Raw genomic sequence first — 23,977 nt, 5'->3', positions numbered from 1 at the left:
AATTTTCTTTCAGAGTGACAGAAAAATAACCTTATGAATCTCAATTAGTGATAGTGCAATTGTACCATCTACTTACTTAATTGTGCCTATACTTGTAAATAATGAATGCAGCTGCCAACACATTCTGATTCCCTAACAATATAAAAAAAACAATACTTCGTTCCCTCACAATAAAAAGAACAAATACTTTTAAATTGTGAAGGACTGTCATTTAACACGAAACATCTTAAATAAATAATGATAATATGTAGATTGAGCCATATTAAAAAGACGAGGTAACTACTGAGCAAAGTTTGAAATGTATAACTTGGGGTGGCTTTATAGTTCAAACTGTGAATTCTTGTGTTGACAGGGTGCGGTTTTGGTGATGAAACAGTGGGACATGTGGTTGTGTTCAGTATGGGTCTGGGATGGTGGTGATACTGACTGGAGGGACTAACATGCACATTATGAAACTCAATTGATTACATTTCAACAAGTACCACAAGATACAAACTCTATAGCAACAATTAACAAATTATGTTATTAACCATTAATATATAATATGAACCATTTTATCACAACCATATTATTTACAAAAATGGCCTGATGGCAAAAAACCTTTGCAAATACACGTATCCTACAATGTCAGATAAGGTTCAATAGGGTGACACTATTGAACGTGTTCTAACTGTAATAACCGCAACTGGATTTTCATCATGACGTTTTTGTTGCGACAAACATACAGTACATCCTAATTTAAAACAATAAGTAACCCCAGTAAGAATAGCTCATTTTGGAGAGACAGACAGGTAAAATAGAAAAGGTCAAGGAAATGTGTGATGTTTTTTGACAAGTGCACAGCCTTGGGCCTGACTTACTTGAGGAAAGATTCACATTGATGATTTTTCTGTGAGGCAAACGGCTTCATCACAATGTCCTTGTAGTTAGGTATTTTTTTGGGGGGGGCTGTTCAATAGAGAGCAGAGCCAAGATGTTCAGTTTGTTCAGTTCCATATAAAATCCATTACAGCTATCACTTTAGCGTTTGTCCATTTTTGGATATTTGAATACCTATATTGGTTTTAAGGAGTTTAAAAGTGCCTCAGGCTGGGTTGAGAATAGAATACCAGGACCACAGACATCCTGTTGATGTGGTATTGTGTCTTCCAAATTCAAGCAGCCACCATGACCAACCTTTTTAAACTAATGTAAAAGGGATGTATGCTTATACTGACCAAGTTTCAGGGTGATATATTGTGAGTATAGGATGATATTATATATCTATTGGAGCAGGTTTGTTAAAATATGAGGCCTAAAAATTGCACCTAAAATCAGACTTCAGATCTAAATGGCCAACTTCCTGTTTGATTTAGCCAATGGGTCCAAGAGGCTTTGTTGGCATGTTTTATCATTGTGCCAACTTCCATACCTGTGGGTTAAACAAGGGGACAGAGCTGAAATTTTGTAATATTGTCGAGGGCGCCATTTTGGCATATCCCCAAAAATATTTGCATTGGCTTTTATTCAGGGTGTATTATTCATTAAAAAATAAGTTTGGTAAAGCTTGAAGGTCGTATGCTTGAGTTATAAGGACTTTCTGTTCTATGTCGTGGCATGAAATTCACAGGGATACATTCAGTGTAAATGCACAATTTTGATAAGGTTACATCATGAAAGGGTTTTGCATATTTTGACAATTTTAGTGTCATGAGTAAACTGCTCAGAAGTTGCATGTCTGAATGTAAAAGATATCTCCTCCTTTTAAGTGGGCATGGCTATGGCATTGGCAGGACATATGCATATAGATTTGCTCAGATCATGACAGTGATTAAATTTGGCGCCATTCAGATTAAAAATGGTTGATTTATAATGATTTTTGTGATATGTAAATTCACCATGGCCCGACTGACGCACCATTCAGCGAAAATTTCGTTTTCTAAAGAAAGTGTAATCATCTGACTTCCTGTTGCCAGTTGGCAGCGCTGTGGCAATGAAAAAATATTGATATAAAAATCTGTTCAGGACCTAAGTATGATATGTGACATTTGGTGCAAATTTAATTTGAAATGTGGCAGATATTTCAACTTCCTTTTTCATGGCAAAACAAAATTTTGAGGAGCTGCCACGTCTATGCGTATATGAAAAGAGTATATCCAGGCCTCTGAGTTGATATCGAGAAGGAGTGTATTCAAATATAACTTCTCTGAGGTGCCAAAATGGCATCTTTCAATCAAAATAGCCGATTTCCTGTTGGCCATTTTGGGACAACGCTCCAAGGGGATTTATGTGTTCTACAGGATTGCCAAGTTCCATGAGACTTCAGGAGTTGCAGTTACTAGGCCAAAAAAGGTGGCACTGTTGAGTAATTTTTTTTCCCTGAAATGAACAAGACTCCCCAAAAAGACATAATTTTACACATTCCCTTGGGGGCGTAGGCAAAATTTCTGAGTTTTTGAGTATTTTCAGGCCCCCAACAAGCAATTAATTTAGGAACGGAATGAGACGAAAAAAAAATAAGAAAAATGATAAACACTACAAATACAATAGGCCTTTGCACCGCCACTGATGTTCAAGCCTAATTATAGTAAAGTAAAATAAATATTATGATGTACTATAGATGTAATTTCTGTATGCTTCCTATCATTTCAAGCATTTTTATTATCAGTATCGCTGGATTTGCGCATTTACTGTTTAAACAGAAAGGAGACAGACACGGTGAAGCAGTAATGAGCTTTGCCTCATCTCAGATTGTGCAATCCCTTACAAACTTGTTTGAGTGTATGCCTTTTACTTTCTCACCATTTGTCACCATTGTAGTATTTGTTTTGTTGTATGTTCTTTTGTTTTCTTTTGTGTAGAACATATATAGTCTTGCTGATCTACATAACCACACCCTACATAGGGCGGTCGTGGCTCAGTTGAGTCGGTCGTCCAATATCCGGAAGGTTGGCGGTTCGATTCCCACTCTCGCCACTCAAAGATTGGTGGAAATGACAACTGGAGGGGTTTCAGTCCACCTCCTTGTCACGGCTCAGGTGCCCTTGAGCAAGGCACCATAACCCCATGCTCCCCGGGCGCTGTGAATGGGTGCCCACCGCTCCAGGTTGGCATCTGTCTCTTGAGTGTGTGACCCTGTGCATGTGTGTGTCAACAGGTGCCAACCTGGATGGGTTAAAAGCCGAGGACAAATTTCGTGTGTATGACCAATAAATCGGATCTTAATCTTAATCTACATAAAACTGCGCTGCAAAAGCATGAGGGAAAACAAACAGTATCTCTGCCTCAAACAAGGAAATGTGCGAGAGTCCACAGGTCGGTTTTATGACATAGACTTTATGCTTGCTCTGCAGTTGCTCTTCTGTATTACTGTAGTCTGTTTGTTTTACATTTAGCTTTGACTGAAAAATGGACGATTCTATATCTAAGCTGAAATTTTTTAAAAACAATAATCAGAATCAGAATGCCTTTATTGTCATTGTACATGGTACAACGAAATTTAAAGCCACCAAAACAGTGCAAATAGAAAATAAAAATATTAAAAAAATATATAAGTATGTACAAAAAGGGAAGGGTGTAAGATGCAACAGTTTTTTGTTACGGTAAATAAAATAAATAAAATATGGTGTAAAAAGCTGCCCCGGCTGCACACCAACCACACAGTCGCCCACACCTCTCGTACATCTGGGCGAGGTGGTGGAACGGGCCTGCTAATTTAATAGAAATACAAACAACTGCTACCCATAGCTAAATACAACACCTTTGAAAACTATGCCATCTTGGTAACTGCACCAGTCAAAATCTACATGTTTGTCGTATATTGCCCACCAGGACAACTCGGTGACTTTCTAGATGAACTAGACACTTTGCTCTCTTCCAAACTCACACATACCAGGTGGACACAATGTACACTGCTAATCCATATTTTCAAGGCAGAATTCCAGTCATCTCGGCGATTTGCAGCAATCCTCTTGGTGCTCTTCTCTTAATGTTTTGTGGTGCAGTTTTTTTTCTTTTTTATATAATTACAGGTGAATACATTAACATTGTGATATTTCCACTGATACAGTTGCTGACTAACTTTTTCTCACCTTGCCCAACTTCTTAAATCACTGGTTGCTATGTTGCATTTATATTAGTTGTAAAGCTCTGGGAATACTCCAGTGTTCTATGTCTGACCTCTTTCTACGGAGGCTGTAGGTGTTGTTCTAAATGTGCAAAGAAGAGATCCACATCCAGATCAGAGTAGCTTGAGTGAGATGTCTAATTCTGGGATATGCCACCCATTGGGGATATTCCTCGGAAGCATTCATCTCATGATGCCAAACCTGATTGGTTGGTGATCATGATGCTCATGTCACCTATCCTTAAGTAGCTTACACTACAATATAACATCATTTGTGAAAATGTCGTGAAACATCTCAGTCATGCTACTCTGTGAACTGTGTTTATGCAAGTGACCTATAGTTTTCATTCATAGCCCTAGTTTCCATGTCTCACCATGGGATAAAGATACTCATGTACTGGCACACAAGCTCATCTCAAGTAACCACGAGAGCTTCAAAAACAAGATTCTTTTCCAGCGAGAACCCACAGCATGACCCACGGACTGAGTAAACTGAGTAAATGTGAGAGGGAAATATCCTGGATGAAGACCCCTTTAAACAGGACCCAGGAGACCAACCAGACCAAATGAAATGTTGAACACCATGTGTAAAAAATCTAGAGCGAGTCTGGCATTTCATCTACTAAATCAAAGAAAAAAATTGACATTTCAACATGGATGTAAAGTTGTCTGTGAATACTACCCAGTGTGCTACATGGAGCTGAATTCACAATCAGTGCTTGCTGCAAAGTTTTTAATTTGCATTTGCAGCTGTTTTTATTAACATTGTCAGGTGTTTTGATATTGTCAGCTGGCATTTATAGATCCCGCTGGTAATAGCATGTATAAATCACGTTTGTATCCCAGTTCACAAACACTGGTTAGCATTTGGCATTAATAAAGTAGGATGGTGATGTTAAGACATTAATTTGCAGATAAAACAAAAGAAACACTGTAATTGCTGTTTTTTTCATGCACTGTGGTCCTTTCAAACTAATTGAGGATGTGCAAGAGGGATAGTCAAAAAAGTGTTTGAAGAGTGACATAATGACTTTGTGGAGGTTCTCTGGCTGTGGAAAATCATTTGATAGTTCTTCTATTGAACCAATTTGGATCTGGCTTCGGCACAAGCCCGTAAGCAGCCGTTTAACTGCTGTGGTCAAAGAGAAATATATCATCAACATAACACCATTCCTTGGGAAGATGTTCCTCTGAAATGGATCTTTTGGTCTTGAAGAAACAAACGAGAAATAATATTTGTTACTTAGTGTCTCCAAGCTGTGTGAAAAGTCAAATTATTCTTGTTAAACTAAAACTGGGATTTCTCAGTTAGGTCTGTTGGAAGATTCAGCTTTGGCACAGTACTCAGCAACATGGGGCTCTGTGGATATAAAAGCTCTGTTAAATTTCCAGAATTAATAGAGTATAGAATTGATGTTTTATGTTAGAGTAGATATAAGAGTTTTTGAAAAAGAAAAGCTATTATTTCACTTTTTAAAATGACAATTAGTCACTATGTGTGAAAAAAGTTTCTGCTTTGGTTTTAAACCCTGTTAAGATTAGTTTTTACAACAGGGTTATATTTAAGAAACATGACTGAGATCAGCTGAGAAATGCAGTTTATCTGCATTTCATGTAAAACAAATCTGCTTAGGAATGCCGTGAAGCTTATTTTGAATTTATGTGATGAATATTTTTAGAAGTCTAAACAGAAATGATGGTAAATATTTCACAGAATACTTTGTTAATAAGTGATTTGTACTTTCCAAAAAGCCAATGACCCTTTGTGAGGCTGCTCATGTTTATAGGACACTTGTAGCTCTTTCGAGAAGTTAAATTTGAACTTAATTTGTTTTATAGTTGGCTGCTTTTAAAGTTGTATTGTAATACTCTACTGACTATACACACAACTCACAAAAAGTTAGGGATATTTGGCTTTCGGGTGAAATTTATGGAAAATGTTAAAAGTTCACTTTACTGTGATATTATATCATGAAAGTAGGGCACTTAAAGGGATAGTTTGCCTCTTTTGACATGAAGCTGTATGACATCCCATACTAGTAATATTATTTATGAACATATTATTTATGTCTGGAGTTGAGTGGCATTCATCATCCAGTTCCGCAGGGCACTGTTCACAGTGAAGTGGTCATCAGTGTGGGATGTGGGCAAGGGACTTCCACTTCTATGCCTTTCTGTGACTCTTCCAGTCTCTCTATATGGCTGTTGCAACCTGATGTTTGTGGACATCCCACAGCAGGGCATGCCTCAGAACATCCATGTGGGCCACCTTGTGGTTTAGCCCATGCAAGGCCCACATCTGCTAAGTCCTAAAAACATAAAGACCTAGGTGCCTGATTTCTCTGCCTCAAAATTCAGACAAAACTGAGGTCAGGTTTGGCCCCGCTGTTGGCTTCCTATAGAAAACTGACATGGGTGCCCAAAAGAAAAAAGCTGCTGTTGGCCCCACATAGAAAATTCCACATGGGGCCCATCTGGATGAGTGAGCTCCTCACCCTATCTATTTGGTTAAGCCCAGCCATCCTCCAAAGGAAACTTTCAGACTACCTTTTTCAATCCCTGTCCAGATCTTTTGACCACAGGTTAGGGCCAGTTCCCAGCATTGCAAACTGGGCTCTTCTTTATTGATTTTTATTTTTATTTTTAAATTTGGGTGGTCTTGGGGCATTATGGGGTTTTGAGGGGTTGGTAGCAGGTGGGAAGCTGCAGAGAAGCATGTAAAACTTCCACTCTGTGTCTTGGTCTCAACCCTGTGTTGACATGATTTAAATAATTTCAGCCATATTTCTGGAAACGAGAGCTGATCCATCCAAAGAGGGATAGATCCTGTCGCTTCTCATCACAGCGACAGGATCTATAGTAGTTGTAGAAGCTAAGCCAATGCTTTAAGCCACTGAGGTGTTTCGATATTAAAACCTAGTTGACACGCTTGGACCATACCATCACGGATGAATGAGAATCCTGTTGCCTTTGAGTTTGATACAAACAACTCCATTTATTTCGCCTCTCATGTTCTACATCACGTCTCATGGTTATAAATAAATACAGCATGTTTTTCAATTATTTTTTATTTCGAGGCTGACCAAAGAAAAGCTGCAGTCTTTTGTCCATAATTTGTATTGTGTTTTGCAAATAATGTGTGGTTTTACAAATTAAGCTTAACTATTTTCCTGTTAATATAAGTTCTCTTAGATATTTCTGTCATCTTTAATGTTCTAGATTACGTCTTGTATCAGTTTTTGCCTCTTATCAAATGTTTCTCTTTGCAGGTGTTCAATGCTAAAACAGCAGAACTGATCAGTCACCATCAAGTAGAGATTAAGCAGAGATTCCCCAAGGAAGGGTGAGTGACTTGAACTTCACAAAACAACCATATTTGTAAATGCTGGGCCTCTAAGTAACCCTTAAAGTCTATTCATCCAAGTTCTTTGGATATTCGTTTCATAGATGTATATGCACTTGCTTATCAAACTTTGGGCAACGTTGTTGTTGTTGATAATGGAAGAAAAAAGATGGAAATATAAACTCTGACCAGAGAACGTTTTTCTTTGTATTTGTTATTTTTTATTTATTGGATACATTTCTTCTTTGCACATTGCCTCAAATTCTGAATTCTGGTGTATAATATGGCTGTCCACTCTGTTAGATATTTGTTGTTTAAAATATATACACAGATTCAGAGCCACTTTTAAATTTTTATGGTTTCCTCAGGCTTATCGGCTCGCAAAGGTTGATGCAAGTAGTTTTAACCAGAGGAGTTATGTCTCTGTTGGATTTTGTGGATTTTGACCAAAGCTTGCCACAGGTATTCACTCAGGAAAGCGTGCTAGCTTATAAAATGAGATAATATCCTTTAAACCTTGTTACCTTATTAAATAATACCCCATTTTTGGTTTAAAGTCTTATTAGTTTATGTTTTATGACAGCTACATGCAGGTAGAAAGCAGAATGTTACCACGTTCATGCTGAACAGTTGATTTTCTTAATAAATAATGCCTTTTTTGGTCCATATACTCACTGTCTATATTTTCAAAACCATCTTGCCTTACTGCTGTGCTTTTTTTACATAATTTAGTGATTCACTTTTGTTGCAAGATTGCGGTTGAGACTTTACTGCAATGGCCTCAGTCTTGCAAGGATTTCCCTTTCAACCAGTTTAGCTTTTATCTGAATGTTTTTTGTTCTTTAACATATTGTCTTCCACCATTTTTTCTTATTACTTTAATTTTTTATTGGCATTTTGGGCAGTAAAAGCTGGAAGCTGTGTTTTGACATCATACTAATAATTACATTTTTTTTTAAGCCTTCGGCCTTTTTAGATCCTATCAAGAATCAGAGCATTTACTTTAGTTGTCAACATCTGATAAGTGAGGTGAATTTTCATCTTTTCACTTCAAAAACTAATCAAAAAATGTGTGTTTTTTTTAGTGTTTTTTTTTTAAAATGTGTTTATTGATTTTCCTTTATCCACAAAAACAAACACAAAACTCCAACACAACACTCAAGCAACACACAATGACTCTGTTACACACAATCAGTATCCATATCGGTAAAGACAGTAAAAAAAGAAGTACATAAATGGGTCAATAAGAGAAAAGAAGAATGGGTGCACAACAATGTGTCCCGTTGTTATGACCTTCCAGAGAATCCCTGTAAAAGAATGGAAGATACATTGGGATCCAAGTAATTCAAATACGGTTTCCAAACCTCATAAAATTGGTTGGAGGAGTTTGAGTGTGATACGCAGGTCAGGTATTCCAGAGGCACCAACTCAAACAGCACTTTATGCCATCCCTTAACATTTGGTGGCTTATTGCTAATCCGCTGCAATAAAATATTCTTCCTCGCCGCAAATGTAAGAATACAAAATAATCTTTGATTTGTTAACCTTACACCTTTAGTAGGAAGGCCTAATATAAGAGACAGTGGGTCCATCCCCAGCTTTAATCCCAGTATCTCTTAAAGGGGAACTCCGGGGCATTTGAAGCGTGTTTCCATTGCTAGAGGTTGTCAAATACTGCCAGTAGGACACAGAGAGATGCGTATCTGCGCTCCCTGTGTGAAGATCGCTCTGTCCGCACAGCATGTCATGCGAGGCTAATACGTGGTGGCTAAGGGGCAAGCGCTAACCCTTCCACGTAAAACAACAACTTGCACACAGCAGAAACGTCACACCACTTTATAACCCATCCGACAATAAAGTCACAAGCCTTACCATCAAAACCATATGCATGGTTCTCACATTACTGGCATGGGGACGTTACAAAACAACTTTATAAACAGCATGTCACTCACCGGCTGGTTGTAGGCTCGCGCATGTGAAAGCCCAAAAGAGTCGATGAAGAATAATCCCATATACAAAACAATTATATTCTCTAGAAAAACTGCGTTCAAGTATTTAAAACATTACAACAATACATGCCCAGTAATATTGTTGTAATGTTTTAAATACTTGAACGTAGTTTTTCTAGAGAAGATAATTGTTTTGTATATGGGATTATCGTCCATCGACTCTTTTGGGCTTTCACATGCGCGAGCCTACAACCAGCCGGTGAGTTACATGCTGTTTATAAAGTTGTTTTGTAACGTCCCCATGCCAGTAATGTGAGAACCATGCATATGGTTTTGATGGTAAGGCTTGTGACTTTATTGTCGGATGGGTTATAAAGTGGTGTGACGTTTCTGCAGTGTGCAAGTTGTTGTTTTACGTGGAAGGGTTAGCGCTTGCCCCTTAGCCACCACGTATTAGCCTCGCATGACAGGGTGTGCGGACAGAGCGATCTTCACACAGGGAGCACAGATCTGGACCTCTCTGTGTCCTACTAGCAGTATTTGACAACCTCTAGCAATGGAAACACGCTTCAAATGCCCCGGAGTTCCCCTTTAAATTTCGGTTAAAACATTAGACCAATATTTCTGCAGTTTATGGCATGACCAAAGACAATGAGTTAGAGTGCCAATTTCTGTTTTACATTTAAGACACATTGGAGACAAACTAGGGTTGAACTTATGTCTGCGATTAGGGGATATATGCATCCTATGCAAAATCTTAATCTGTATTGATTTGACACGGTTACAAACTGAAATTAATTTAGCATAGGTCCATATACTTTCCCAGTCGGGTGCCCACTTTTAGTTGGCAAGTATTCCTCATTTTCCGGAAATATTGAGTATTTAAGCTCATACTTGAAAAACTTACATCATATACATATAATAGCCAAAATGCTACATTGTTCTTCTCATTCTCTCCTATGTTTTTTTTTTTAGTAGAATGCTGAGTTGAAGTTTAACTGCATTTTAAATTCCCCTTTTCACTTTTTTTTTTTTTTTATGGCATCAAAAGTCCAGCTTTTATTTATTTGAATGATCAACAAGCTGGCAGGGAGGATGCATACTAAGATGTGAGAATTTACACATGTTCAGGGTCTTTTATGTGTTTCTGTGTCAGATGGGTGGAGGCGGATCCATGTCAGATAATGCAGTCTATCTATGAATGCATGGAGAGGACATGCGAGAAACTGTGCCAGCTCAACATTGATGTCTCCAACATAAAAGGTGGGGCATTGATGGTGTGCACGCTGATTCACAGGTTGGAACAATAAACTATGCTTGGATATGTGCTAATTGAATTTTGAGGTGAAAAATAATTACATTTGGAGAGCATTGTGTGGGAATACAAGTTGTGTTTTTTTTTTTTTTGCATTTAATTTGTGGTCCACCTTTAGCTGTGGGCGTGACCAATCAGCGAGAGACGACTCTGGTTTGGGACAAAGAGACCGGAGACCCACTCTGCAATGCAATTGGTCAGTGCAATAAATTTCAAACTAATTCCCTTTATTACATCTTTGGTCACAATCAAATCAAATTCAGTTTTATTTATTTGCGCCAATTCACAAATGTCATCTCAAGACTCTATACAAGCTGCATAACTATGGGATGTTTCAGGTCATCTGACCCATCCCTAACTATACATTTTATCAAAAAAGAAAGTTTAAAGCCTAATCTTAAAGGTAGAGAGTGTTTGCTTCTCAAACATATACTGGCACCTGGTTCCACAAGAGAGGGGCCTGATAACTGAAAGCTCTGCCTTCCATTCTTCTTTAAGAAAGTCTTGGAACCAGAAGTAAGCCTGCACTTTGAAAGTGAAGTGTTTTCTTGGGAAAATATCAAACTATGAGATCTTTAAGATATGATGGAGCTTGGTTATTAACAACTTTATATGTGAGGAAACATTCTCTTTTTATTTTATTCTGGATCTAACAGGGAGCCTATGAAGAGAAGCAAAATCTGTAGAAATATGATCTCTCCTGCTAGTTACACGATACTGCCAAAAGTATTTGCTCATCTGCCCCTTTACACGTCTATGATCTTAAGTAACATCCCATTCTTAAGCCCACCCTTTGCAGCTATAACAGTTTCAACTCTTCTGGGCAAAATTTAGGAGCGTGTTTATGGGAACTTTTGACCATGTCAGACACTGATGTTGGACGAGAAGGCCTGGCTCGCAGTCTCCACTCATCCCAAAGGTGTTCTATCGTGTTGAAGTCAGGACTCTGTACAGGGCAGTCAAGTTCTTTCACACCAAACTTGCTCATCCATGTCTTTATGGACCTTGCTTTGTTCAAGGCGTCTCCACTGCTCTGGAGTCTCATGCTTTACAACACTGCATCGACGCTTTGCGTTGGACTTGGTGATGAATGGCTTGGATGCAGCTACTTGGCCATGGAAACCCATTCCATGAAGCACTGCACACTGTTCTTTAGCTAATCTGAAGGCCACATGAAGTTTGAAGGTCTGTAGCAATTGACTAGAAAATTGGCGACCTCTGTGCACTATGCACCTCTTTATCCACTGACCCCACTCTGCCATTTTACGTGGCTGAGTTGCTGTCATTCCAGGGTGGCCGCGGGGCCTTAAAAAGTCTTAAAAAGGCGTAAATCAATTTTCCTGAAAACAAGACCTTAAAAAGTATTAAATTGTCTTAAATTCAGATTGCATGGGTCTTAAATATTTGTGTATTTTTCTTTTTGCTCTAAAGGAACAGTATTTTCTTTTTGAATATATTTACATGATTTTATAAGCATTTCTTCATGGGACTTAAATGTTCTGAAAATATTGTAATAAATTTAATTTAGGACAGTGATGACATTTTTGTGATCTTTTCGCATGACACACATTTAGCCGATGACCATACTGTCAGTGTGTTTACTTGGAAATACTTGGTATTTCCATCGTACGTTTGGTCTTAAATTTCATTTAGAAGTGGTATTAAAAGGTCTTAAATTTAACTTGTTTATACCTGTATACACCCTGCATTCCCAATCGCTTCCACTTTGCTATAATACCACTGACAGTTGACTGGAATATTTAATAGCGATGAAATCAAGGTATCATCAAGAACTTGTTACGTTTACCATGTACCGTCCATCAGTACTTGGTAAATGCACCAGTTTTTCTGCATTACTATGAGCAGTGGCGGTCCAACACTAGCCCCTTTCACACTGAGGAATAACCCGCGTTTAATCCGCGAATTCTGCCGACCCGGGCTGCCGCGTCAACTCGACTCGCCTTTCGACCCGCGTCGGACCCTAGTCTTTTTGCCGAGCCGAGTTTAGTGTGAACGCAATTGACGCGGGTCGGACGTGGGCGTGGCGTGACGTGAGGAGTTTAAAAGACAGAATGGACAGCTGACTCAGAACAACAGCGACAGGTGAGGACAAGTTTCACTCTGTTTTAAATCAAGTTCGAGACATTTTTGAAGACGGCCAACTGGGGAGACAAGGAGGTCCGCGAGCTCCTCAGCCTCCGAGCAGAGGACGTTATTTACCGCCACATGTCGGGGACTATAGTGCTCTCGTATTCTCCGCATATGTTCTTCGGCGGCATCCCACATTGTAACCATCCACACCCCGTAAAATAACATCTCCATGAACTGCATATGCAATTGCAAAAACAGTCCTCAAGGTGTATTTAACCCTACCTCCGACGCATGGCTTGTGCCTACGTCATTGTACACGCCCAGCATTTTATGTGTTTCGTGTGACGCTCTGCCACTAGGCAACTCCCCCTGAACTTGGCTTCAGGCGACACGGGTCACCAACACGCCAAGCGTTCACATTGCTCGACGCGGGTCGAAGGTGCAATTTGGACCCGCTAAGGTAGCGGGTCGCAGTGTGAAAGGGGCTACTGATTTACGCCCCGGGCGAAACCCGGTGCTGGCACACACCTCATCCTGACTGAACGCGAACGAGCGAGCAATTGATAAAAAGTGATTAGAATGCGTACTTTTCAATCAGCCTGTCCTGACATGCCGCGAGCGATGTCGCTCCATCCAGCGATGACGCAGACCCCTTATAAAATCGTACATGTACATAATGTCATTTGAGAAATTAAATGGGGGGGGAAAGAGAGTAAAGTGAGGAAAGGTGTGACAGATGAGCTCCCCCAGCAGTCTAGGCCTATAGCAGCTTAACTATGGGATGTTTCAGGATGACCTGAGTCATCCCAACTATAAGCTTTATCAAAAAGGAAAGTTTTAAGCCTAGTCTTAAAAGTGGAAAGGGTGTCTGCTTCCCAGACATTTACTGGCAGCTTATTCCATAAGCCCGATAACTGAAGGCTCTGCCTCCCATTCTACTTTTAGAAACTCTGGGAACCTGAAGTAAACCTGCAGTTTGGAAGCGAAGTGCTCTGTTGGGATGAGATCTTTGAGATATGATGGAGCACGGTCATTAGGAGCTTTATATGTGAGGAGAAGAATTTTTAATTTTATTCTGAATTTAACGGAGCCAGTGAAGAGAAGCCTAAATGTTGGCAATTAATATTGCCAACAATGTCACAAAGGTGAAAGAAGGCAGCCCTCGAAGTGTGTTTTATATATATGTGCCGAGCCTGTCAATGAAGATAGTTTGATCAAATCCAAGCTGAAAGGGTTAATTAAGGGGAAAACCTCCCTGAACAGCCTGGTTGGGGATTGTGTCTAAAATACAAGTTGATGATTAATCTTGGGTTGAGGACTAATTAGTTACCCATCTTTGACGATTGCTGCCACTCTTTCTTCCCAGCCTTTGTGAATGTGAAAATTTAAATAGCTGGAGGGAGTTTGTTCATTAATGCTACAATGATCCTTCTGCTGCAGCCTGGGATCTAAAAGACACTTGTGTATCAATATGATAATCACCAATAAAGTTATTTATTAACTTGGACAGTAGATATCTACAAGATAAAGCTGTTCCTGCAGAACAGCTGTGAGAATTCTGATCATTTGAATGAAGGCAACTAAAGATGCTAAGGAATTTACATTTTAGGAGTTTGAAGGTGAAAATGCAATAGTGGAAAGATTTGAAGCTGATGGAAAAAATTGAGTAATTGATTAAATGGCAGAAAAATTGCAGAAGTCTCAGCAGAAAAAGATGAAGGGTTAAAAACAAGGACTTAAAGCAGAACAAAAATTTGTGAAAAGTCTTGAAATTTTGCTTCTATAAGTGTGAAATGTAATGTATATGTCAGCTTAATTGGAACATTAGATTAAATTGTAAAAGTGCAAAAGGGACAGCTGAAGACCATAAAACACAAGAGATGAACAGTTCTCATGAAAAAAGTCAAAGGTTTCATGGAACACCAGAACACTGATCTTAAATGGGAAACAGAAACGCATAGAAAGAAAGAACGAAAGAGATGGTTTAATTCAAAGCACTTTTTTGCACATTGGCCTGAAATATATGGGCTCATATGGGCTCATATTTTACTTCAAGGTTCAGGTAGAAATGAGTTGGACACTGGATAAGCCCAACATGAAGTAGGCTAAAGCAAATCCTGTCAGTGTCAGTGCTTTGGAAGTCACATTGGCTGAAAGAGGACAAATGTACCTACATTTTGATGGATAATTGTATATGAAAGTTAAATGATGTGGCAGTAGGAGCAACCTGTTTGAAAAGTATTTGAAATTTAGAAGCAGCTGAAAATGTACCCATGTATCACACAACCCTTTGATCTCTCCGCTCTTTGAAATATATCAGAATCCTGAAGGAGCAGAATGTTTCATATTTTTTTTTTAGACTGATATTTCAAAATTGGCTGAAGACTTTAAAAAGCTGAATCATTCATATGAATGAATCATATAGTTTCAGTTGAACCCCAAGACGATTGATAGGGAAGCTTCTTCAAGTTCTTAAGTCTCTTGATTGATCTACAGACAAAATTCAAGTGATATACTGGGGTTGGGATGTTATTTTATGTGAAGAGATATACCAAACAAGAAATGTCTCTCCACTCTTTGAAATATATCAGAATCCTGAAGGAGCAGAATGTTTCATATTTTTTTTTTAGACTGTGATATTTCAAAATTGGCTGAAGACTTTAAAAAGCTGAATCATTCAGTAATAGCTGAATGTCTTGTGACCCATTAATAGTTTGAATGGTATCTCTAGCTGAAAGTATGGCGAAGTAATTCGGTTTGAAGGAACATTTATTAGGTTCTGAAGCTGTTTACATTTATTTCAATGATGGGTATATTTGCATAAAAAGATTAATATTTAAAAAATGAGTCGAACATACCAAAAGTCATACAATAAATCTCCTAAATGAGCTCAACATTTTTTATATATAAATTGTTCAATTTACTGAGAGTATGTGGAAGCAGTTAAGTGCCGAATAATGTATGGAAAATATAATGTTGAATTTAAAAAAACAGGATCACATGACATAAGACATGTCCGGTGAGTATGCTGGCCATGCAAGAACTGGAATGGTTTCAACTTCCAGGAATTGTACAGATCCTTACAATATTGGGGCTGTGCATTATCATGCTGCAGTATGAGGTGATGTTCATGGATGAATGGCACAACAACGGGCCTCAGGATCTTGTCACGGTACCCGTGTTCGTTGTCCATAACAACTCAAGTCGGTTACAGCGAACTGCAGTCAGGTCGAGACCCCGATGACAAGCATGCAGATGAGCTTCCCTGAGACGGTTTCTGACAGTTTGTGCAAATATCCTTTGGTTCTGCAAACTGATTGTTGCAGCAGCTGTCTGGGTGGCTGGTCTCAGACAATCTTGGAGGTGCTGGATGTGGAGGTCCTGGTGTGGTACACATGGTCTGCGGTTGTGAGGCCAGTTGGATGTACTGCCAATTTTTCTGAAACACCTTTGGAGACGGCTTATGGTAGAGAGATGAACATGAACACCTGTGCAATGATCATGCTGTCTTATCAGCATCTTGAACCAAACCTGTGAGGTGGGATGGATTATCTCAGCAAAGGAGAAGTGCTCACTTACACAGATTTCGACAGATTTGTGAACAATATTTGAAAGAAATAGGTCTATTGTGTATGTAGAAAATGTTCAGCTCATGAAAAATAGGAGCAAAAAAGAGTATTGCGTTTATATTTTTGTTCAGTGTATGTTAAATTTGGGTGGTCAGGGAGCAGACAGCCATTGTGGGGTTTTGATAGGGAAGCTTCTTCAAGTTCTTAAGTCTCTTGATTGATCTACAGACAAAATTCAAGTGATATACTGGGGTTAGGATGTTATTTTATGTGAAGAGATATACCAAACAAGAAATGTCCAGTTAACTAGTCTGCAGCCACACTGACGAACAAAATGTGATTATGAAATACCACAAATTCTAGTGTTATAAATTTGTTTTGTAGGAAATGGAGACATATGCAAAGAAACAATGCTCTCCTTCTGACAGTTAGCGCTGTCTTCATAGTTTGAGTACACGTGTTTTTACTTGATTAACCATCTTGGGGTTGGCATTTCTTAGGAAAAATCGGTAGCGATTATCTGCTGGAAACCATATGTGTGTGCCAAAGACAATGGCCATTCATGCAGTTGTTGGATTATTTATTTCAGTCTTGATGATGGAGTTACTTTGGCATCCATAGAGCTGCTCAAAATGCATTTATAATGCCAGTGCAGAAAAGTAAAAACATCATGTCAGGTGTGGTCTCAAATCACTCAAATGTGACTTTTAGTTCTTTATAGCTTTAGTCTATAGTTTTGTTTTTTTTGTTTTTTTTACTGAAGTGGAATACCTTGTAAGCTAGTTTGGATCTGAACCAATTTTTTTTTTTTTTATTTAAAATGGATGGAATTTCACATCATAGTTTTAAAGTCTGCTTTCCAAAGACACTATTTGATTATATTATTCATTGTTCTGTGTATAGTGTAAAGTATCTTTCTCACAAAACTGATCAAGATGTTTTAAATTCTTCTCTGCTTTCTTTGTAGTCTGGCTGGATGTGCGGACACAGTCAACAGTAGAGAGACTCATTAACAAAGCTCCAGGCAAAAACAAGAACCACCTTAAGGTGAGAGTTAATGGACAAGAGAGCCACATTATAAACAGGTGGTGCTGCAGTTTGAATTACAAGTTTGCAAGATTCTCTGTTTTGAAGGAAATCATGAAGCAAATGACAACATTGTGTGGGTCTCTCTGTAATTTTCTGATATTATGTTGCATATCATTGTATATATATTTTTTTATATATACTTTGTATGTTTCCAACAAATGCTCTAATCTGGGTCTTTAACTTTTAACATCTCTCCAGTACAAGACAGGACTCCCAATCAGCACCTACTTTAGTGCAGTAAAGCTGCGTTGGCTGCTGGACAATGTGCAAGAGGTACATGAGGCAGTGTTAACAGAGCGAGCCATGTTTGGTACCGTGGACTCCTGGATCATCTGGGTAAGACCTGTATGAAAACATCTTCTCTGTACTTTCTTATTAACAAGCCTAATGTGGAGTTTTTTTTCTTTTTCTTTTCTTTTATTTCCTTAGTGTCTGACGGGTGGAAGGAACGGAGGGGTCCACTGTACTGACGTGTCAAACGCCAGTCGCACCATGCTCTTTAACATCCATACTATGAACTGGGATCCTGAACTATGCCGGTAAACTAACACATTTACTCACACATGGACAATTAGGCATTTGTTTAGCAGATGACCTGCTACATATAATGCATTTATTGGGACAGGCCAGTTAAAACCCACTGGCTTTCTTTCACATCCATAAAGGAACACTTGTAATCTAACATGTGATTTCAACTGTAACCATTTCTTAATTTCTCCTTGTGCTTTAGGTAATTTAACCTAACGTTACAACAGTTCATGTAATGCAAACAACTACAGCTCAATGGTTCCTGCTGTTTGTGTGCCAGTGTATGTTTGTGTGCAAACAAGTTGGGTATTCACACAAGTTCAGCTTCAAGTTTTAGGTCAAGTTCCCATTATCAAAAAAGTACAAGAGGAGTCGGGCAAGTTTATAACATACAAGTTCATTCTGATTGACGCCTATTCTTCTTCTTCTTCCAGATACTTTGATATCCCAATGAAAATCCTACCCAAAGTCAGAAGTTCCTCTGAAATATATGGCTGGATGGTAAGTTCTTACTAAGTTCAGAACTTACTGTGTGTGTTTGTTTTATTTTTGCCTGTTATTGCCTGGTTTGAGGTAGACATGTCATCTGCCCTTCTGTTCTTCTCAGCTTATTCGAGAGCTAAAGAGATGGAAATGTTTAGATTTTTTTATAGGCGTCAATCAATCAGCATCTATAAAATATAAACTTTCTTAAGGGATTCCCCAAGGCTCAATTGTTGGTCAGATTCTTTTTAATCTTTACATTAATCTTTACATGCTGATCCTTAGGGATGTCATTAGGAGACATGGCATACATTTTCGTAGTCACACTTACACTTACTCATGGTGACTGTAACCCTATATTTTTAACTTTAATAGAGTTTTATATATATATATATATGAACTATATCATATCCCACCTTTAGCCTTCCTTTGTTCTGCCAAGTCTTAATTTCTCCTTTATTTCTTTGTTTATTTCCTTTTTTTATATATATCTTAATCTCTGTGCCCTGACTAATTGTTTAATTTTTATGGAGTTTTGTTATTGATCCTTACTGTTTCTTACAATTTGTTTTTACTCTACTTTTACCATACATACCAGTGTTGTTGTTATTATTTTTTTACCAATACTGACTGGGTTAAGTTGCCCTTTCTGTGACCAATATTGCACTCACACTGAATATAAATATAAATCCATGTGTACATGTTTTTGTCTGTGCGAGAGTCGATGTGTATGCTTGTGGGTTTGGGGACTTGGGTGGAAATGTGGATGGTAGGAAGGTGTGGCTGTTTTATTCTATCTTTGCTGTTTTTATTTCATATGTTAAAGCACTTTGTGCTACATTTTTATGAAAAGTGCTATACAAATAAAGATTGATTGAATGACAAATTAGTTGGTGTGGTTAAGAACTGCTGGAGTTGGACTTGTTGGATATGTTAATGTTGCTGTGGATAGCCTTCATCAAACCAGTTAACTAATTATTATTACCTATAAACGGTATTGATCCTGTCTAAATGTTTGGCTTTCATGCTACTGTTCTACTGTACTACTGAATGCAGATACTATAGAGATGTTTGCAATAAGTTAACATGTTAGAAAAGTGGGCTGCACAGTGGTGTGGTGCTTAGCACTATCGCTTTACAGCAAAAGGGTTCCTGGTTTGAATCCTGCCTGGGAACTTTTTGTGTGGAGTTTGCATGTGCTCTCTATACATGCATGGGTACTCTCCTGTTACTCCGCTGTGCTCCCACCGTCCAATAACATGCATGTCAGGTTGACTAGTGACTCTAAATTGTCTCTTGGAGTGAGTGTTGGCGTGCACGATTGTTTGTTTGGTCTCTGTGTGACCCAGTGATGGACTGGCAACCTATCCAGGGTTTATCTTGCCTCTTGTCTAGAGACAGCTGGGATAGGCTCCGGCTCCCCCGCAATCCTGAATTGGATTAAGCGGGTATATAAAACTTTATAAGGTGTAATAAGAAATGCGTTAAATTGGCAGATGAGATGATTTCCATCTGAAGTACTTTAATTTCTACAGGATGGAGAACAGGTTTCAGTATAACACGTAGCTCCAAGAAGAATGATTCACAGAATGTCTGTTGATATGTTTATAAGAGGAGTAAACATGTCAATAGTCTGCCTTTTTAAAAAGATAAATAAATGCTTTGTTTTCTTGTGAAAAATACAGAAATTTAATTTTAAGTTATAAAAGAATATTTGGTTAAGTTTTAATTCAGGGTGTATTGTATAATTCTATAGTCCTCAGGGTAAATGGCCTGATGAGCTTCCATGATCTTTTGTTACGTTGAACGATGGTACGATAGATCAAGAAACTGTTCAGTTAGATGAGTCCATATCACAAGCAGTTTGATGATTGCGATGTCATCTCAGTGGTCACGTTAGTGTGTCTATTCGTCTGTGCTTATCTTATCTTATGCTTATCTTTTGACCGCAACATGATCTTTAGTGTTAAACCTTATTATGCAACAGGCCCCTTGTACTGCAGTCCAGAGGCCAGTAGCTTTTTTTTGTTTTTTATTTTCTATTTTCCTCACTGCCTCCACATGTCTAGAGATTCTTTTGCTCATTGGAAGAGTCCCATTGCCCTGCAAATTGCCAAAGATTTTTTTGGGAATGTATGTAAATGAATGTAGAAAAATAAGAACTGATTAACCTAGAACCCTTCTTTGTTAACTGTCTCTGCAGAAGTTAACATAGAAAATGAGGTTTTCTGTGAATATGTCCTGTGAGTTTTGACACAATGTAATTTTCTTGAAACCGGGAGAGTGGGAAAACATCCCAGTGGTAACTCTGTTGCAGATTGCATTGAGTTTATCATTAGGAATTTGGACAAAATTGTCCTGCATGACCTCTGAATGTTGCCTAAGTGGTCAGTCTGAATGCGTCCTTTATTCAATCAAATTGATTAACCAATAAATTCACTTTTTTTAAATCAACTTTTTTTAAAAATGATTGTTGAATGTTTTTTTCATGTACATTTGCTGAAGGGAGTCCTTCATGAGGAAACCGTGTTTGTCCCTGATGGTGTATTATGTTTTAATTTGTTTGATATCAGGTAAAAAGCCCTCTGCCCTGACTATGATGACTCTTTGATTACTTTATGTAGTTTGGACAATACTGTGAGGCTTAGTTATACTATGCTAAACATTTAAATCGATAAAGGCTTTATCTTTAAACTCTGGGTATGATTACTGTTCTACAACTTAAGAGCAGTGTGTAAAGACACTTGGTGGTTTTTCTTTCTTTTTTTGGGCGAACCTGGTGAAAACCCGAGTTGATTTATGAAATGGTTGAAAATATTATTTTGTGGTCAATTATCTTAAATTTAAGGATGTGTCTGTTTCTATTTCAAAAACAGAAATCTGGCTCGCTCGCAGGAGTTCCAATCTCAGGGGTAAGAAAGTTTTTCCATGACATACAGATTTGATGAATCAGTTGGCCTGTCCATATTTTGTGCTAAAATGCATCTTGGGAGATCCTATCAAATGTGGACAGTACCAAGTACACATTCATACCTGGCATTAGAATGTTTAACCGCTTGGGTCTCAGTTACTCCCTCTGTATGCGATTGACAACAAAGGCTGTCATACGGTCTGTCAGCTGAGCCACAAACAGAGCCTCAGCAGGTGTAGTGACATTTCAGTAAAATCACAAATACATTTAGGGCAATTTTGTAACAGATCTGTGTGAGAGAAGTAAAAAAACGATACGATGATAACAAATTTGTGATCTCCAGAGCTCTCTATCCCACTACTGCACACAACAAGTGTACTAATTGGTAGGCAAACTCTCAATCACTTCAACAAAAGCAAAATTATATAGTAACCTACAAGTCCTTTATCACAAATACATTTCCACAGACTGCTGTTGGATTATTTAAATGAACCATCAGCTGTGCCTAATCTTTCATGTATGCTGTCCTATAAGTCCAGATGGCATGCAAACATTCTTGATAAGGTGAAGCTTTGGACTGTCACCTCATTTGAGCTTTTCATGTCAGGTCTACAAGCTATCATGGCCAACTGTGCCACGCAAAAGTGCACTGCTGTGTTTACACCAAGCAAGCTGTAAATGAGCTTGTTCATGTAGCAAGCTGTGGAAAGGCAAGTCCAAGGACTAATAGTTAACAATGAAGCTGTGAGCACAGCATCAAAGCTCCAGTTCTTTCCTGTCTCTGCAGAAGTTAACATAGAAAATGAGGTTTTCTGTGAATATGTCCTGTGAGTTTTGACACAATGTAATTTTCTTGAAACCGGGAGAGTGGGAAAACATCCCAGTGGTAACTCTGATGCAGATTGCATTGAGTTTATCATTAGGAATTTGCACAAAATTGTCCTGAATGACCTCTGAATGTTGCCTAAGTGGTCAGTCTGAATGCGTCCTTTATTCAATCAAATTGATTAACCAATAAATTCACTTTTTTTTTTTTTTAAATGAATGTTAAATGTATTTCTCATGTATATTTTTCAACTAAAATGTCCTCAGTACACATATTTCTGTAGTTAGCTATTTGTGAAACTCATGTAAAATAAATGTAAAGCTTGATTTTTATTTTTTTAAATCCCACATTGATCAGTATTGCACTAAAAATGGATGCATTGATTGGTTCCTAGTTACCAGAATAAGACTGACTTATCTTATATATTGGGACTGAATTTGCATCCTTTTTACTGTGTACTGGACAGTAAGTCGAATTGTTTGACTGACGTACCATGTTTGGTCTCTCCATCAGTGTCTGGGTGACCAGTCAGCTGCCTTGGTTGGTCATATGTTCTTTGAGGAAGGACAAGCCAAAAACACGTAAGCCATCTGATTTTTTTTTTTTTTTTTTTTTCTCCGCGTTGTAACTATTTTCAGTAGTTGAGGATCATTACCCACCATTGATTGTTTATACATGAACTTTTCATATATGTTTTATTTTTATTTTTTATGCAAAGGTATGGCACTGGTTGCTTTTTACTCAGAAATACAGGGACCAAGGTAAGTCGTTTTAACTAATGACCAAAGCAGTTGCAAGACGTATATTACCTTTTTTTCACCCCGTTAATTAGATTTTTTTTCGCTGCAATTCTGTCAGCGTGTGATGTCAGACCATGGACTGCTCACCACAGTGGCCTATAAACTGGGGAAAGATGAGCCTGCCTGTTATGCACTTGAGGTGAGAGATTGTTTCTGTTTGTCCCTCTCCCATTTTAAACTAAGTTTTGCTTCTAAGTATGTGTATATATTACAGTCATGTCTTCCATGGTCCATTCTAATTGGTATATCTAATTAGTATATTAGTGAATATTGTGAGCCAGGATGTGATGTTTTTCCTTGTTTCCTGCAGGGCTCAGTTGCCATTGCAGGGGCAGTGGTACGGTGGCTAAAGGACAACATGGGCATGATACAGACGTCCTCAGAGATTGGTACTTGCACTGTAGCATTTTACACCATACTATGTATAATTCAGTCACTCTGTCAGGAAACCAAGTATACTGTATGTAATGCAGAGATTAATGTTTAAATAACAACTCTCCCATCTGTCTTTCCTCACCATCTCATTTTAAGAGAAACTAGCTGCTGCAGCGGGCACATCTTATGGCTGTTACTTTGTACCGGCTTTTTCTGGGCTCTATGCTCCCTATTGGGAGCCCAGTGCAAGAGGGTGAGACCACTGATTTAAGATTTAAGATTCTTGTCTGAGGATTGGAGTTCATTTTTTTAAAGCACGCAATACTTTAAGAAATTATTTTTTATGTGTTACACCCTACACAAAATACTAATAATCTAACTAAGCTACAACAAATTGTCATCATGAGAGCATTTCATTTCTATATTTTCATTCATTTCTCTCTGTTTTCCAGCATAATTTGTGGGCTTACACAGTTTACCAACAAGAGCCATTTAGCCTTTGCTGCCCTGGAGGCTGTGTGCTTCCAGACCAGAGAGGTGAGCAACATCTCTTTTTTTGTATTATGCAAATAAGGAGTAAATATCATAGAAGT

At 38.3% G+C, this 23,977-nt stretch overlaps 1 pseudogene; it reads left to right on the top strand.

Moving 5' to 3' along the window:
* LOC142396105 (glycerol kinase-like) overlaps positions 1–23,977 on the top strand; it is a 37,714-nt pseudogene that overhangs the window by 1,225 nt on the left and 12,512 nt on the right.

The sequence above is a fragment of the Odontesthes bonariensis genome, chromosome 12 (assembly GCF_027942865.1).
Source record: "Odontesthes bonariensis isolate fOdoBon6 chromosome 12, fOdoBon6.hap1, whole genome shotgun sequence".
Taxonomy (NCBI): Eukaryota; Metazoa; Chordata; class Actinopteri; order Atheriniformes; family Atherinopsidae; genus Odontesthes; species Odontesthes bonariensis.
The sequence above is the reverse complement of the archived record's forward strand: the minus strand, read 5'-3'. Positions and strand labels throughout refer to the sequence as shown.